The sequence below is a fragment of the Rattus norvegicus genome, chromosome 7 (genome assembly GCF_021556685.1).
Source record: "Rattus norvegicus strain SHRSP/BbbUtx chromosome 7, alternate assembly SHRSP_T2T, whole genome shotgun sequence".
NCBI lineage: Eukaryota > Metazoa > Chordata > Mammalia > Rodentia > Muridae > Rattus > Rattus norvegicus.
This window is the reverse complement of record NC_141540.1, coordinates 44,415,001-44,431,434: the sequence shown is the minus strand read 5'-3', so window position 1 is coordinate 44,431,434 and position 16,434 is coordinate 44,415,001. Positions and strand designations below refer to the sequence as shown.

The window sequence follows — 16,434 nt, the reverse complement described above, 5'->3', positions numbered from 1 at the left end:
ATAATGTAAGGCACAATGGAAATCATGTATAAACTTTCCATATTCTAGCATCACCCATTAAAGGTAAAAGCAATTAAAATGGACAAAAACCATTAATTTAAATAATGTTTTACTCGTAAGCCAATAAGCCTTAAATGTTGTATTAATCTAGAATCAAACAAAATACGAAATAATCTTGCACGCTTTCCTTACTGTCTTTTATCTCCAGTTCATGTTTTAAACTTACAGCCCATCGTCCTTTGCACTTGGCTGATTTTCAAGGGCTCAGTAGCTACACACCACTGGTATTTGTGTATTGACGGGAACTGCTCCATTCGCTTTTACGAATAGCTATTATAACTACTGCTGCTGATTCATTAAGGCAAATCATAGAAACCACCCTTTTAAATATTCCAAGTGACAATAGCTTGCTCTGTATTTCCTTCCATTTTTTTATTGGATATTTTATGTATTTACATTTCAAATGTTATCCCCTTTCCCGGTTTCCCCCTCTCCCATACCCCTTCCCCCTGCTTCTACGAGGATGCTCCCCCTCCCACCCACCCACTCCCATTTCAGCACCCTGGCATTGTCCTAAACTGGGGAAACGAGTCCTTCCCAGGACCAAGGGCTTCTGTTCCTATTGATGCCAAACAAGGCCATCCTCTGCTATGTATGTGGCTGGAGCCATGGGTCCCTCCATGTGTACTCCCTGTATTTTCATAGGTGAGTATTCATCAGCCTAGTGGCTATGGCTGGAATCCCAAGCTAAGAGCAAGGGCACAAGGAATTCATCATGTAGCTACTGAGCCACTGAGGATCAGTTAATTCACCTGCACTGTGAAGCTGGTTAAATCCAGTGCTGGGCACACAGACACCTCCTATTCAGTTCATTAGTTTTAATTGAGATGGTAACATTCTGCTCAGACTCATCAAGCCGCCTAGGGGACTTTTTCTATTAGAGCAGCAAAACTCTTTGGTAGATGGAGTAACTCGTTGTTGTTGTTGTTGTTGTTTTATCCATACAACACAGCTTGATGACAGCTCTGCGAAGACATGAGAGAGAAAGTGAGAAGGTTTCTTTGAGGTTTTAATGCCTTTCCACACATACTAGACAGGCAAGCTTTTGGGGTTTTTTTGGTGAGGGGCAGGAAGGTGAACACGCCTTAGAACGTCTCAGCTGTTTCTCTGTGGAAAGGCGGTGGGGGGGGGGAGTTTAAGCTTTTCAAGTCTTGTATATCTTAAAAGTTTAAAAAATGATTAGCATTTATTATCTCTTTAACGTCACAGTAGAAACAATGCTTTTCAGCCTCTCAAATTATATAACATAATGATTGTGAATATTTTATATACAACGTCCTCCTTTAAATAGTACGATTCTAGATTTGGAAGTTGGGTGTATTGCAGCGCCATAAACTGACTTTCCTCCAGTTCACCTGTGTTCTGTTCATGACAGACAGTTAACAGTCATCACTGAAGGTAATTAATTTGAATCTGACACAGTCTCCTTCCCTAATAAAATGAGGAATCCAAATTTTTTCTTTTATTTAAAAAAAAAAAAGCAGATCTAGCTTCCAATAATGAAAGTGAGAACATTTTCAAGAGGGGGGAACCTGTAAGGAGAGTTAGTGCTCCAAAATCCTTAAGAGATAATGTTTTCCAGAGAGACGGAAAATGCTGACTTCAATTGAGACGTGTTTTTATCAGACAATGCAAGAGGTAGCTCTTTGATATTAAACAAGTCCACACATGACCGGGACTGAACTGGTTGACTTAATCAGGCCTTTATTATCTTTAAGATCTTTAAGTAACATTTTTTTAAAACCTAACTGGAATATTTAATTAAAAATATCCCAATGAATAATGCTTTGTTGCACCTCTTATTAAATCCCGCAGTCCTTTCAGAGCCTTGAGTGTAATGTAATCAAGCAAGTTATTAAAGATTCTTGTTTCATGTTTGATGAAACCCAAAATAGCAAAACAGCAAGGTTAATGAGAGACTGTTCTGCGGTAGAGAGATCCAGGCATATTTACTTAATCTTTGCCGTGCTGTTTATCCACAACAAACATCTCCCCGCTCATGAGCTCATTAAGAAAAATGGGATTTTATTTTTTTTAATCCCATATACATAAAGGTTGCCCTCCCACTTACTCGAGGTGATGAAAGATGTCTACTGGAGGGATGAGGAAGATGTACCTTTCATCTTTATCTTTGATAGTTAACACTATTAGGCTAAAGAAGACGTAGAGACATGAGCAAATACTAGGTCATGCTCAGTAGAAAAAAAGGAGGCACGTCTCTTTAAAAGTAGAATAGGAAAGTTTTAGAATAAGATTCTCTAATATGTTCTAAAGCACTTAAACACCAACGAGAAGCTGAGTGTGGCGAGGGTGTACCTGGAATCCTGGCCTGAGGGAGGTAGAGGTGGGAAGACTCCAAGCCTCCCTGGGTTATATGGTGAGACTCACTCTCAAAAAAACGAAGTAAAAAATACAAAACGAAACAAAATAAAAACCCTCAAGTGTGAAAATTTAGAAATTACTTATAAAGCTGTAAGGTTTTCTTGTGATAAGGAAAGTTATACTTATGGTGTTTTCCATTTTCTTTCTTTTTATTCCTCCCCTCTATGATACAGGGACCAAAGATACCCACAGGCTGCAAAAAAAGTCCTTTATCAGTAGTTATATCAAAACATATTACTTCAAGTTGTCCAAGGTTAAAAAAGGTACACAACACTGATCTTTTCTAGAATTATATTCTACATATAAACATTCTCCTCATATACTTATTTATTTTATGTGTATATGTATGCAGCTGTGTGTATGTGTGTGTGTGTGTGTTGCATGCATGATGCATATAGATATCTGAAGATACCAGGAGAGAGTGTTGGATCCCCTAGAACTAGAGTTACAAGCAGTTGTGAGCCACTTAGTGCAGATGCTGGGAACCAAACCTTGGTCCTCAGCAAGAGAAGCAAGTGTTCTTGACAGTTGAGCCATACCCCCAGCCCCTACACTGGACTGTTTCATAGTAGCCTTTTCAGAAGGACTTTGCATAACCTACTGTTTCTCAAACTTATTTAAACCGGGAGAGTCCTTAAAACCTAACATCTTGTGGAGCAACTGTTTAAGACGAATATTCGGGAAAGTGCTACTGTATAACCATAATATTTAAAGTTGTTGGAGTCCCAGACCTTTGAGAGTCCTCAACTCATAAACCCAGAAATTAAGAAATAAAGAAACAGATGTTTGCAGATTAGCTAAGCAAACTAAGTAACTTGCTGATCAAAACCAACCACGCAGCCCATGGGATTCAAATTCGTGCTAGATGCTTTTATTAGATCTTCATTTTTTACAAGCTGGTCTCAGAACAGCCAGATGGTGGTAATGTCTTTATTTTCATTATAACTGATTGTATCATGGAATGTTTTGCATCTTCTATCAAGAATGATGAATCCATGATGGGCAAAGATTAAAGAGGCAGCTTTAGTGACTCAGAATCTATAAGATCTGGTTATTTAACATTTTATACCTCCTGTTCCACGTCTCCCACCTGGTATTCGAGTAGCTCCCATCTCGTTGAGTTGTTAGGAAACTTGCATGATCGAGGCATGGCGAAATAGCCCCGTTGGTGATGCCCTTGCATTATAAGCAAGAAACCCCTTAGTTCTATCTTCAGAACCCATATGAAAAGTTGGGTGAGGTGGCGCACATTAGAATTCCCATGTCTCCAGGGAGGCAGAGCTAAGGGACTCCTGGGGAATTACTGGTCAGCCAGTGTAGTCTACGCAGTGAATCCTAGGAGAGTAGGAGACTTTAAAACAACAACAAAACAAACAAATGGTGGACCACTCCTGAGGAACCACTCTTTGAGGTTGCTCTCTGGCTTCCATATGTATATGCACACACATGCACGTATGTAGAAGCAGCAACCCCCACCCGCACATGTATTCAGTTGCACACAAGCAGACATGAACACACATAACACAAACTAATCTTTAAAAATATTAGAAAGAGAGGCGAATACCAGCAGCAAACCACTGAACTGAGAATAGGTCCCCTATTGAAGGAATCAGAGAAAGAACTGGAAGAGCTTGAAGGGGCTCGAGACCCCAAAAGTACAACAATGCCAAGCAACCAGAGCTTCCAGGGACTAAGCCACTACCTAAAGACTATACATGGACTGACCCTGGACTCTGACCCCATAGGTAGCAATGAATATCCTAGTAAGAGCACCAGTGGAAGGGGAAGCCCTGGGTCCTGCTAAGACTGAACCCCCAGTGAACTAGTCTATGGGGGGAGGGCGGCAATGGGGGGAGGGTTGGGAGGGGAACACCCATAAGGAAGGGGAGGGGGAGGGGGATGTTTGCCCGGAAACCGGGAAAGGGAATAACACTCGAAATGTATATAAGAAATACTCAAGTTAATAAAAAAAAAAAGAAAAAAAAAGAAAAAAAATATTAGAAAGTAAAACTCATAGAAATTAATAACTGTCAAGATCTTAGAGTCCCACCTGCCTGACATCTAGCAGGGGCTACTTCAGTGTCACATATAAGTACTCTCTCATCAGTTTCTGATGTAACATAGGTATCTTTGGTTTGACTTTGGTGAGCCAAGGATGGCAGTTCCCTATCTGTGATGTAGGAAGACGAAGAAGAAGAGATAAGTAGAAGGAAAGCCTGACTTACCTCCTGTAATAGAGATATTAAAATTGTTTGACTTTATTGTTGTCATTTATTGGGTTTAGTTGTTTGACTCTTGCTAACGTGCAGGAAGATGCTTGCCTTTGTTAGAATGCAAAGTTGGAATTCCTCTGGGTGACTTCTGGATGATTGACATCAGAATCTAGCGGGCGTGGCTCAGACACGTTTCCTTCCTCCGGCATGTTCAGGATTACCCCGTTTGCATAATACAGAAGCGAGAAGCTATGCCTTATGTAATGAAGGAATCTTTCCCTTCCACAAACATTTCTAGGCAGTGCTGCGGCCTACAGCGCTATTTCCTCCGATACTGGGGCTTCAAGCCCCCTGCATCTTTCTGCTCAGACCACAGTTATTGCCCTGTGGGCTAAGGGTATAGTTCTCTGGGCATCTCATGTTACAAACAGGCAGGAAACTCAAGAAAGGCCAAGGGCTAAAGGCTATTCTAGTTAAACCTGCTCCTCTCTTATCTTCTCCTAGAAACTTCACACTCTGCAAGTAATTAGTATAGCTCCTTAACTGGGGCCTGAGTACACTGCCAGCATTGGACAGGATCTGGAGGGAAATCTGGAGGATGGCATCTCTAGATGACATGGGCTTTATGTTATTGAAACGGCAGCTGGCTCTGGTACCGACTGTATTACTGCAGGAATAAGGAAGTTATGCTTCTTAGTGACTCCTTTTAGATTGCTTTCCCCCAGTAAGTTGTTTTACTAATGTCTGTGTCCTTAGCGTTCAATTTCGGTTACCTAGTCCTCTGTGAAATACTTGCATCCCAATCTCACAGAGTCCGTCCTGCCCCCTCGTTTCACTTAAAGCATCATCTTCGCATCTGCCCAGACTGAGCTGCTTTGAAGGCCACGGTATGAACTACAGCAGATAACTTACAGTTACTGGTTGATAAATGTTTGTTCAGTGCTTTTATAAAAGACAAATGGATACATAAAACATATGACCTGGGCAGTGGAGCACATGACTGAAAAATGGAACATCAATTTTTGTTTTGCACAAAGTGGTGACTTTTCAAAGCCCAGCTATTCTTTTTTTTTTATTTATCATTTAGAAAAAAATGTATTTATTTGAATAAATAAAATTCTATTAATATTATTTATTTATCATATCATGAAAGTATAGGGAAAAGCAGTATAGAGATGACCAAGTATGCAAAAGATATGTATGAAGTCGTGGCATTCTCATATTTATTATTGCTTTTGATTCATGCCATGAAAGGCTTGATTCAAAGCAGGTTTGAATAAAGACTGAATGAGTGAGCATTGAATTAAAAGGAGAAGAGAGAATGCTCAAGGGTTAGCAACCTGCTTTCATCTCTTAGGATTCCCAGCAATATGTTATTAATGTCATTGTTCTGAGTGAATAATTTAGGGGTGCAATAGCTAAGTAATGAACAGTAACGGTAATTATTACTTAAAATGATGCTATGTAGGAAGCTGGTGTTTTTTAACTTCCTTTAAGATACACGGGTTAACTGATCATTCATGCCTAAGCTTTGCATCTTAACTACCACACATGTGACACTTGACTCTAAAATCACTAGAGGTGACTTTTGTGCCTAAATACTCCCAAGGTCTAATTTTGAATATGAAGCATCCTGATATAAAGGGTATTTTGTGAGTAACTGTTTTTTTTTTTTCCTTAATGAAAAAAGAGAGACACTAATTTGTGTGTGGTATAGATATTTGCATTTTAAGCAGTAACGTGTTGGATATTCATTTGTTCGGTTACATCTGGTTTGAGGTAGAAGAAAGTTTGAACTCGGCCTCTTTGTAAGATAACAGTGATGAAAGTGTCTTCAGGTGTTAAAAGGAAGTGGTGGTTTCTCTTATAATACAGCTGGGACCAAACCCTGGGGGCGCCAGTTCTTTTAATGTCTAGTTAACTGAGACAAATCAGGAAAAGGGGGGTTGGGAGAAAGAAAACATCTAACCCCCAGCCCCCACCTTTTTGCTTGGTGGATAGTAGGAGAAAGAAAATGCAAATCAGCGCAAGGGAGTCAGGATTTCCTCTCTTCTCTAAAGAGAGTGCAAAGGTCAGTTTTCCTGAGAAAGCAAAGGAGTGAGCCAAGAGCACACTCACCAGTGGGAAGTAGCCGCCATGATAATGACCCGAGAGTTCCGGAAGTGCGGTGTCTAGAATTCCGGAAGTGCGGTGTCTTCTTAGCTGAGTTTCTGAGATGCCTCAGTCCCAGGCATCCTGAGCCCACACCACTGTGACCATGTAGGCTCTGAGCAAACCGGGTCAAGCTACCAACCAGAGGACTCAGGGGGAGCCCTTGCTGCTGGTTTTGCCCCTTATTGTTTTCTGGGACTAGAAGACTGTAGAAAACGATAAAGGAAGACGTGAGGTAAACTGATATTCCTTACCAACGCTCTTCACTGACTCTCTGTAGGACATCCTAGCTAAATGAACTGTTTACAGATTTGGATCATCCTGTATATATCAGCTTGGGTGCTCACGCAAGTGTGTGTGTGTGTGTGTGTGTGTGTGTGTGTGTGTGTGTGTGTGTGTGTGTTTATTCATGAGCATAATTGGAGGCACATATGTGTCTCGGCACACTTGTGGAGGTTAGAGACAACCTCAGATCTGAGTTCCTACCTTCCACCTAGGTTTGGGAAGAGTTTCTGTTGTTCACTACTGTGAGCACCGGGCTAGCTGATCGATGGACTTCTAGGGATTTATGGACCTATCTCCATCTGTTTCTCCAAACAGGCCCAAGGGCAATGGGTGTGCATTGCCACAGGCAGCTTTATGTAAACTGTGGGATTTGAACTCAGGCCCTCAGAGTCGCTAGTTCATTACTCATAGAGCCATTTCCCTTGACTCAGTTTACCTTCTTACTCCCGGTCCTCAAATAAATCACCAGGTGGGCTTCAAGGGTTCCATGACTCCTCATCTCTGAAATCTAAATCCCCTAAGAGTTAAATTCACATCCTCCATCTACATATTTTGCCGTCCCCTCTACTGCACACTTAAAGTTTATATAACACATTAAATTCATGTTCAAAGACAAAAAAATATAAAAGGACAGAGAACACAACCAAATTTAAATTTCTCCAGAAATAATCCTTGTCAGGAAATGTTTATGTATGACTTTCAACATGCTTAGGAAAGCAAACCTCGAGACTCCATGAGACGGAATCTGTTAAAACGGGTGAAGACTTTTAAGTCCAAGAATGCTAATGCTACCACATATTGGAATTTGGTTCTCTTAGTGAGGAAGGGGATGCCACTGATTTACATTTGAGTAGAAAAGCTACAAGATGAAGGTTGATAGGTCTGGCTTTCTGTATGCTGGTGTGTTTTGCTTTAGGTGTTTGTTTCTAGAAGTGGAGAAAGAAAGATCAGACAGGAATGCAATAAAAAGTGACGTGGGTGGGAAAGCCACATCTTTCATTATATATCTGTTTTAAAATACTTTTTATCTGTAGATTCTTTCATCCACTCACAGCGCTTGGTGGGTTAAATAGCAGGTCGGCAGGCATGTCTTATTTCAATGCCAGAGCTATACAGTAGATGCAAGCTTTCTGTGTCTGAGCTGAGCTCACAGCATATATCATATATTTGACAACACACGCTGTATAAATGACACATGACATCACTATTCTGTGTCCTCCAGGAGTGAATAGTGCAGATAAGCATATTTAGCAGTTCCAGTCCATGATAGAGGTAATAAAAGGAACATGAACTGGAATGCTTAGCAGTGTGTCCCGGGATAGATGCGCAGTCAAAAGGCGGGTTCATTAGCAGGAAGCACTCAAAAGGTTACGATGCCATTCCATTAGGAAACAATTACAGACGCAGACACTCTAGAGTCTAGACTGAGGCAGCATCAAGGCTAGCAATTGCAGGTGATAACATCAGAGAAAGGGAAATAGGCCAATCCAGCCCATCAAAGTCAAAAAGGGGAGTCTATCCTTTGGAGCCTAAATACGGAGGATCCTTCGTAGGCACTTGGACCAGCAGTCAGCAATCACCTTTTAGGTGCATGTCTCCATATCAGTTGGAAAGGAGAGGTGGGTAGGAGGCTACTAATGAAGGAATGTGTCTGCTGAAGAATCCATGACAGGGTAAGGACAGAAGGAATGAAAAGAAATCAAAACAAAGAATTGACTGACCCTAAGGGCAGAAAGGTTACCTAGGATGAGACTATTATTAATGACTTTTCCAACATCATCCGATCCCTACCTATTGAACCAGTATAATTACTGGTCTATTCCATTTTCTTGAATGATAAATATTGTAGTCATTTTTATATGTGGAAAAATGGCTTGTAGCCCAGACAGATGGAGTAAAACTGTCTTGGAGTACCTTCAACAAATATAGGGGTGATGAGAGAAAAATTCTACTACCAATATGTTGAGGGACGATGGAGAGGATTCCAAGGTGTAAAAACCCAACAGACAACTGCCATAAAGGACAAATGGATGCACATTCCAGAGACTGATGATGTCATGCATTCTTATCCCATAAAAGAAAGTTTGTGGGCTGGGGATTTAGCTCAGTGGTAGAGCGCTTACCTAGGAAGCGCAAGGCCCTGGGTTCAGTCCCCAGCTCCGAAAAAAAGAACCAAAAAAAAAAAAAAAAAAAAAAGAAGAAAGAAAGTTTGTCCCAAGCTCCACGTTTTTTGATTCTGAATGGGAGGGGATGTTGCAAAGAAGCAAGGACATTAATGGCATCTCCACCATCTACGACCAGCTGATATGCAATCAAATGCCTGTGGGAGATAGTAATTCAGAAAACATTTCAGTGAAGATGACGGAGTCCTCATTCCCCACACCTAACATTACTTTCAACTATCATCCTTCGTGTATTATATATTGGACTACATCTAGAAGAATTTAGTCAGGGTCTGATACTCATACAGGATGCCCTCATTCTTAGTCTAATGCCTGCTGTTTCAGTTACACACACACACACACACACACACACACACACACACACACACGCACACACACACAAAGGCACATTGCATGAGTACAAGCACAAACACTATCTCTCAACAGCCTTTCCCTAGCTTTTCAACCTACCTGTTTTCTGCTAACGTCTAATACCAATGAACTGCTAACCTCCCTGTGGGAGCACCGTGCTCTTAAACTTCAAAACCTAAAAGAGTCATAACACATGTTGCTTCCTGATAATATCATTTTCATTTAATAATTCATTTGCATTATGTCGGTGACTTTTCTGAGGTCCTACATAACGCAATGGCTCTTCATTCAATTGCTCTATTAGTGAATTCTTAGTGTCTGTGTCTACGTTCCTCTGGGTTATGTACACTTTGCATGTGGGCTATTTCTCTTTGTCACTTATAACTCTTAACTTTCGACACCCTCATATTCCATAAAATTTAATCATTTAAATACTTTTTCTGTCTATGTTGGTAGGCAAATTAAAACCCTAGCACCTTCACTGAAGCATCTTCAGAATACCACTTAATTTTATTATAAATGATTTCACTTACCTATCTCCCATACTTATTAGAAGTTATAACAATATAAAGAAGTTTTGAAATTTTAATGCATTTGAAATAAAACATGTATTACCTCACTTGTTGGAAAATCTGTTTTACTAGCAATATCATAGTGGGACCCAATCCACTTTACAATAATATTTATTTCAACTTTTGTTTGCTTTTGTTATATGGTATAACGTATTGAGGGAAACAGGAAACATTCAACTGCTAAATTTAGAACTTATATTTCACCAAATATTAAGGTTCCAAATGGAATTATGTTTCCTGGTGGACATGCCCTGAACCAGTGAATAAACTCTTTCCTGTTCTTTATGAATGTACGAGTGATGTTGCATGGCTTTATTGTTGGATGAGTAAAAGAGTGTGCCTCTCTCCCAAGGCTACCGTTTCCACAGCTGAATTTACTCCCGCCAGCCCAGTAGGTTGCCATATAGAAAGGTACAACTCTACAATAACAGAGGAGGTGTGAAAAGAGGGTGGCTTCTAGCTTGTCAGAGACATCCTGAAGGGCAAGAGTTGCACAGTGCTATGTGTAAGACATGTGAACTGGATACTCACTATAATAAAATTCCACTGACTTTTCAAAGGTATATCCCACATTCTTAATGTAGGTGTTTCTTGCTTCATCTGCATCTGTAGGGTACATCAGAACATAGACCGTGTTTTGGAAGGCAGCCAATGCAGACAAATCAAGAAATTAACATTCAGTGTCTCCATCATCATCACCATCCAGAAGGGTAGGTGTAATTTGCTGAACATCCATCTAGCTTTACCTTGGAAATGTGAGTAATGTTCTTACACTTTTAATTTGTACCTATTCTGTATGTTAAAAAGCCCATGTACAGAGCTGGAAATTAAATGAGTAGACATCTAGGCTTGAGATTCAAATAGTGGCATGGGAAAATATTTTTACTGCAATAAATGCATCTCTGATGTCTTTAGGGGAAATTGAATAGTATTTTATTGACCAAGATCAAACAATCTATAATTACCACCCAGAGGCACAAGGGAAAATTGCAGCAAGTAGAGGCAGCATTGGGTTGCATCACATCAGTAGACACCATTTTGGTCTATGCCCAGGCATCTCCATGAGGAGCTTATGTAAGTTCCTCAAGGAGATGCCTGGGCATAGACTAACGCCGCGTTTGCCAGTAAGTCCATTCTACTAAGGATTGTGTATCCAGTTTTAGTTGCCCTTATCTTTTGTCTGGAAGCTGGTGTTCTCTGGCATTTAAGATGTTCAACAAGCTTCTGGTGACTAGAAAGCAGAAATCTTTCTGGTTTATTCAAATGAAGTGCCCATTTTCTTCTTTCCAACCCTTTATAAACATAAAATTTGTCAATCTGTTACTTCTATTAGAGATATCGAATACATGGGTTACATTTTTGGTCTTGATTCTTTGCTTGCTTTGTGAAACTAGTCACCCAACACAAGGCACACATATTTGACCACTGAGGCATGGTCTATTATTTTTATTTTTGGTATATACACACATATCACACACACACACACACACACACACACACACACACGTACACACGCATGTGTATGTATGCATTATGTATGCATTTTATTATTTTATATGGAACCCAGCAACATGTCCTTGTTCCCTCCCGATCTTTCTTAAGACAGATCAATTTTCTGTCAGGAACTGACCAAAGATGTATTTCTTGTGATTCCATACTTTAAGCCCTAACACTTCAAAATTAAAATTGCATTCAGTTTTGAGTGACAGATTATCTCTGCTGACGAAATGAGCCAAGTCAAGCCAAATTAAAGTATAAAAGCAGGTTTATTAGGGGCAGCTCTTTGGTGGGATCACGGGTCCCAAGGAATAAAGCTTGAGAAGTTGCTATGCAAAGGGAGATGGAGGGGAGGGGGAAGAGAAAAGAAAAAAGATGGAGGGAGGGAGGGGGAGAGGAAAGGAGGGAGGGAAAGAGGGAAGGGAAGAGTGAGAGGGAGAGAGGAAGGGAAGGAGAGAGGAGGGGGGAATTATACAATGAAGAACCTCTGGGTGAACAGAAATCCAATCCCTGGGCTGGAGAGTTCAGCATAAAGGGCAGGGTAGGCCAGCCATGCCCTGTAACAGGTAGGAACCAAGGAGTATCTGCTGGGAGTACCTGGAGATCAGATCTGCTTTGGTGTGTCAAATATGCATCTCAGCCACTTGTCCTGGGCCTGAAACCCAACATCCCAGCATTACTCGAATAATAAATGAATAAAGGGCAGCATAATCCTCTGTGACTACTTCCAAAGGACACCGAGCATCCCTATTGGGGGTGCTAAGGCTAGAATGGAAAGCAGGCTGCTGTCCAAGGTCTGCAGGACCACCTGGGGCTTGAGACATGAAGGGCCAGTTGAAGCAAACTGGACCAGAGCTGCTGTGAGTCCCACTTCAGAGCTGTCCTGGATGCAGGATTTGAGAAAACCCTAGGCCTTGGCAGGATGCTGTAAGAAGTATATATGTTAGGGGCAGAAGATAAAGTTAAGCAGTTTAGGGGAAAATTTTTTTCTTGGATGTACATGTGAAACTTTTAGGCATATGATCTTAGACATTGGGGTGGAGAAGGCACCAAAACTAGGGAAAGAGGGAGGGATCCCACCCTTAGGGATAGGCAGGTGGGAACACAGGTTGTTGATAGACAGTACTTATCTGGATTCCATTCAACCTGTGAGAGGTGGATTCGAAGCTTACAAGAGTCTTCTAAGTTTAACAAAGATAAATTTTAGATATGTTAGCATTACCATTGTTTGTAACGTCTACTGAAATCCACTTTGTAGTCATTGTACAAGCTACAATAAGATGATTTTGGCTAAAAGCACTAACACAATTTTCCCTCTATCCAGAAGACTGGGTATATGTAGAGTTTTTTTTTTTTTCACAATGAGAAGGACTTTTAAGTGTATACTAAAGGATATTTAATCTTGAGCTCTAACTATTATATCTGTGGACCATATAGTGGGAGGCTTCCCAGACTTAGACTAAGAATAATTCATCAGAACTCTATCAAAGAATAATGTTAAAGCCCTGAACTATGACGTCTTAGTACAACAGCATAGTGACTAGTGACAAGGAAAGAAGCATGTTTTATTTCTTTTATATACCTCAAATCACTTTCCTGTCACCATTTAAGTTTTCATGTTCTCCAAACTTCATAATTTGCATTGACCGACCTTAAAAAACACCTTCTTAGATCTTCAAACACTTTCTTAGATCCTCATAACTTAAACTTTCATATCCTCAGACCTTACATCGGGCAGTTCCGTGTGTCTTTCACATCCACTTCCCCCTTTAACAGAGTCAATGAATTTTAATCTTATTTTGCTACTCTTTCTTGGCCCACCCCCTTGTTGAAGCTGCCCACAACGTCTTCCTTGACCTGGGTGTAGACTCTGATACTCTAAGCTAGTCCCATGCCTATTGTTGACATTCAAACCAGTCACAACTCACTCATAGCTGATTGCTCCTTAGAGTCTTTCACTGATAGGATTATGTTTGCCCTCGATAAATTGTCTTTCCCAGAACTGTTTGTGGAGGTTAACTTTGCAATCATTTTGTATTTAATTAACTAAGATATGACTTTCTGAGGAAGGATTTCTGCTTCCTGTTGTCACTCCCATACTAAATCCTTTATTTGTTGTGCTTTTTTACTTGCAAAGTTTTTAAAAATAACATCAAAACAAGCATTTTCACTGTATTTTTAGAAAAGAAATCTTTTAAGATTCTACACTAGGATAGACACATACAAGACAGAGAAATAGGATCTCCTTGTGCTCCACCTTGAATATTAGTGTGTAGCATACTATGTGTAAAAGTATATGTACTATAATGTAGTATGACTTCCTAATAACTTTCTAATAAGGACTCCTTGATTGAACCATATACTTGTTGTTATCTGGACTTAGATTTCCAAGTGAATTGTGGCTCATTTTGAGAACTATAACTCAAATAGGAAATCTGCTCTGTGCATCGCCTTTAGACTTCATGCCTACATTTTTCTCAGGAGTACATCAGAATGGTTACATGCTACCTGGCTTCTCTTTCTTTTCTTTCTTTTTTCTTTTTTTTCCGGAGCTGAGGACCAAACCCAGGGCCTTGTGCTTGCTAGGCAAGTGCTCTACCACTGAGTTAAATCCCCAACCCCCGCTGCCTGGCTTCTCACACAGCAAGGATGTTCTTTATGCTCATGTTTGTCTTCTTTGAGGGCCACAGATGTGACTCATTTGTTTAATACTATCAGGACCCAATAAACAGTGAGCATGAACAAACTATTTTAATTAATCAATCAATAAATTCCTAGCTTCCCAGTCATGGCGGTCAACTGGTACTCACTTCATCTTAAGTAAACAAAGCAGAAGAAGTGAAACTTACCAGGGATGATGGCATCCTGGGATTACTAGCAGTTTCTCCCTAAGCAAGAAAATCATTATCTTCTGTGAGACTCAGCTTCCTTCTTTATCACAGGGAAAGCCCAAGTGAAGAGAGTTTCTCATGCTCTCTAGAAAGCCCTTTTAAAACACCACTAAAGCAGCAGACGCAAAGAAGACAAAATGTAGGGTTGATTCTCTGAATATGTGACATGCTTCTGCTTTTTAAACTACTTCTTAATATTTTATCTGGATTACTACTTTACATGTTAATTCTAAAGAAAATCTGAGGAATTTATTTCTAATTAATTACATGTTTGAGAACTCTGGTTGGGGGAGGAGTTGGATAGCAAAACTCTCTTAATTTGCTACAACTAATGTATTGTAAAGTCACAGGATTAAGAAAAATAAAGGTTTCTGGTTTCCGGTATGTAGTGTAAGAAACTTAGAAGTTCCTATTCCATCCAGAAGCAAGTGAAAATGTGCCACAACTGAAAGACAAATGACTTGTTGTTGTTGCAGAAAGGGGAGATTACTAAGTAGAAGGCTGTATCAGATTTTGGACAACGATAGGCAAATATGGAGTCACAACTTACGCTGAGGAGAAAATGAGGGAAGTCTGATCTGAAACTGATGTGTTACAGGTGGTGCACTCCTCCGGTGGCAGCCACTACAAAGACTCTGTTGGTCCCACTGAGAGGTAGGGATTCCGAGGCACTCAGTCAGGGTGGACACTCAGACTTTTGCAGGCTTTACCCCCTGGAGTTCTGTGAGGACTTCACAGTAAATATCAAAGTTAAATCCCCCTGTTCCCTGCAGGAAGATGGAAAAAGAAACCGCCTCAAAATATACCAAACTATTCCGTCCTTAATAAGGTCTGCTCTCAAGAGAAACCATTTAACAAGATCCTAAACGTCTGCGGAACAGACACCAGTACACTGGACTCCAGCTGGCATCCACATGGAGGACAGAAAGTACCTAACTCCACGCTCATCCAGGGTTCCATCTGGAAGAAGAGAAATAGAAAACTCTGCAAACCCCAGTCATGCAGGAGGTAAGTTAGAGGCACTTACAAAGCGTATGACCCAGAGTCTCAGACTCACTAAGAAACTGAGACCCGGTCATAGCATTGTAGAATGTTTCTACTACTTTAGCATGCTACTACCATGTTGTTAATGGTCCTTCTGTATAATTTTTCCCACTTTGTATGTCATGTCCAGTTATCAAGAAAATGTTACAGAGCAAACAATATAGCAAAACCAATCATAGGCAGTGTAAATATCTGAACCTCATTCAGGTATCAACCTGAGTTGATATCATAGGTATCAAACCCCTATGATTACTATGTCAAGGCATGTAATGGATAAAGTAGACCACATACAAGGACAGGTAACCAGCAGAAGAAGGAAGATGAAGATGTTAAAGCCCCAAAGATTGAAAGCACGTAATAGAAAGGAAGAACTACTTGGTAGTGGACTAAACACAACAGAAAAATCTGAGCAGAGGTGAGCTCAAAAGAAAGCTTGAAAATTGAAAGTGAGAAATAACAAAGACAGGAATAATCTTCAAAGCAGAAAATTCTCAAACTGGAGGACATCTGTTAATGATGGAGTATAACACAAAATGGGGGTACAAGGGGGAAAAAGATATGAACAGTAGAAATATGTGAATTCACAATAATTGAACCATTCCTCACATGAATGTTGGGAACCATATCACAGGTTTGGGATGCATAAGAAACATGAGGTGGAGAAATGGCACCGACCACTGTACATTTATCACATTGTAAAGATCAAACGCTGAAAGGAAGACCTTAAGATCTCCCTTTTGTCTATACAAGAGCTAAAAGTAGGGTGTTCTTTTAAAGTTTTACTAGAAACTATATGAGTATGACA

General features: G+C 40.3%; 1 non-coding gene across 5 annotated transcripts in view; it reads left to right on the top strand.

Moving 5' to 3' along the window:
• The first annotated feature begins 6,830 nt into the window (after positions 1–6,830).
• Csl1 (citrate synthase like 1) overlaps positions 6,831–16,434 on the top strand; it is a 114,685-nt gene continuing 105,081 nt past the window's right edge. The window contains exons 1-3 of one of the 5 annotated variants that reach the window (XR_015624605.1): positions 6,849–7,041; positions 10,810–10,907; positions 15,359–15,593. This is a non-coding gene — a transcript (citrate synthase like 1). Of the gene's footprint in view, positions 7,042–10,809; positions 10,953–15,358; positions 15,594–16,434 lie in introns of all 5 variants that reach the window. The other 4 variants (XR_015624602.1, XR_015624601.1, XR_015624603.1 and 1 more) reach the window with 4 other exon arrangements.